Source organism: Pinus tabuliformis, chromosome 9 (genome assembly GCF_031772625.1).
Source record: "Pinus tabuliformis cultivar Carrire ecotype Pingquan chromosome 9, CPIR1, whole genome shotgun sequence".
NCBI lineage: Eukaryota > Viridiplantae > Streptophyta > Pinopsida > Pinales > Pinaceae > Pinus > Pinus tabuliformis.
In genome coordinates, this window is record NC_142307.1 from 280,072,835 (window position 1) to 280,075,133 (window position 2,299).

The 2,299-nt window shown below is 35.0% G+C and overlaps 1 non-coding gene across 1 annotated transcript; it reads left to right on the forward strand.

Moving 5' to 3' along the window:
* Window positions 1–1,033: 1,033 nt before the first annotated feature.
* On the forward strand, window positions 1,034–1,107 carry TRNAR-UCG (transfer RNA arginine (anticodon UCG)). The gene has a single exon. It is a non-coding gene; the product is annotated as a tRNA-Arg (tRNA).
* The last annotated feature ends 1,192 nt before the right edge of the window (window positions 1,108–2,299 follow it).

A 2,299-nucleotide genomic window follows, 5' to 3' on the forward strand; every position in this document is an offset into this window, starting at 1 on the left:
AAGGCATGACAAAAACTTCTTATCATTTTACATTGATTAGTATCTTTAGAGAATTACATCATACAACATAATTGTCTAGTATTATAGCAATTGGTACAATGAAATTACATGCAACATAAGATTCAAAGCTTCCATCAATTTTGAATTTTGTGTAAGAGATAACTCTTAGAGACATTGCTCTGTTGTATAACAAATATATTTCATGGATATTTTGTAAAACAGATATAACATTGAAAAGGACCATAAAATTAGCCTACACATACATACATTATGCAAACTTATTGAATTTTAGAAACTTAAAATGTAGTCATTGTCTACAACTCATGGTCATGTAGAAGATTAGGTTGTAGTACAAAATTTGAAGATTTAAGTTGATGTAAAATCAAAAATCTAAATGATGTAAATTTTAAAGAATTCATGCAAAGAAACTGTCACAAAGAAATTGATGTAATATTTTAATAAATGTTTATTTATAAGAAAGCATACATACTCTACCTTTTAAAAGGAAACACATGCTCTTAACCATTAAACCTACCCAGGCTGCATATAAATTTACTCTCAATTTTACTTGAGAAACAAAGTTGCTCAATTCAATGATATTTTTTTTACTCGTGAAATAATAAAATTGCAAAAGCCGCTCCCCTGTAATTACGAGATTCGGATTTTCAAACTGATATTTAATGAAAAAATTGCAAAAGCCGCTCCCCTGTAATTACAAGAATCGGATTTTCAAGCTGATATTTAATAAAAATAAATTCATTCCAATTACCTAGTATGGATTTGTATGGCATGAGAAACCAGGTTGCAATAACTATACTGCTTTCAAGAGTTGAGTACATGAACTTGGAACGGCAAAAGGAAATAAAATACAGTTGCAGGCTGCAGACGCAATTTCTTAATTGCCCTTTTGCGAGGAAAATCCTCAGAGTAAAAGAAAGGCTGCTATGATGTAATTTGTCATCACATCATGCTAACACACATAGTCTCCATAGGAATACACTAGAAAAATTGCGAAGACTGTTATTGTAAATTGGATCGCATAGCGCAGTGGATTCGCGCGTTTGACTTCGGATCAAAAGGTCGTGGGTTCGACTCCCACTGTGGTCGATTTGTTCTGCGACTCTCACGGTAAAATTTGCTGACAGTTGAAGGTTGTGGATTACGAAAGTTCTTTAATATTTTTGTTAGATTCAAAAATGACGATTGCTGGGATTAAATTTTCGTGGGTTCGATCCCCAGCTATGGTCGATTTGTTTTCTATTTCTTTGGGTTCAAAAATGCAAATTGATTTGTTTTCTATTCCATTGGGTTCAAAGATGCAAATTGTTTAATTTTATTTTGTTAGATTCAAAAATGACGATACTGGGATGCAGGTCGTGGGTTCGATCCCCAACTATGGTCGATTTGTTTTCTGAATTTGTTAGGTTCAAAAATGCTGGGAGAGTAGGTCGTGGGTTCGACTGCCACGCTGTGGTCGATTTGTTGTGTGATTTTGATAGGTTCAAAAATGCGGGGAGCATAGGTTGTGTGTTCGACTCCCCGTAGTCGATTTGTTGTGTAATTTTGTTTAGGTTCAAAAATGCTGGGAGCAAAAATCTAATGAAAATTCTGATAGATTTCAGAATTTCAATTTCAAGACGCCAAAATCAATTACCAACCGTTGCCGGGACTTGAACCCGGGTCTCTCAGGTGGGACTGAAACTTCAATGTTGCCGGTACTTGAAACCGGGTCTCTCAGGTTTAGTAGTATCTGGTTGTTATTATGCGGCCTCCGGAGCCAAATTATATGATTCTATCCATCTACCAATATCAGTAACATGCTCTCTTATTAGCAAAATGTCTCCTCTGAGACCACTGTAATGACGATTATTATATCACCTTAATATAATACATTTTGATTTTTTCCACTGAAAAAAATAAATTTCAATATGCAAAAATCTAACGAAAATTTTGATAGATTTCAGAATTTCAAATTCAATACGCCAAAATCAATTACCAACCATTGCGGGGACTTGAACCCGGGTCTCTCAGGTGAGATTGAAATTTCAATTTCAATACCTTCCGTTGTCGGGACTTGAAACCGGCTCTCAGTGAGATAGATTTCAATACGCAAAATCTAATGAAAATTCTGATAGATTTCAGAATTTCAATTTCAATACGCCAAAATCAATTACCTTCCGTTGCCGGGACTTGAACCGGGTCTCTCAGGTGATATTGAAATTTCAATTTCAATACCTTCCGTTGCTGGGACTTGAAACCGGGTCTCTCAGTGAGATAGATTTCAATACGCAACAATCTA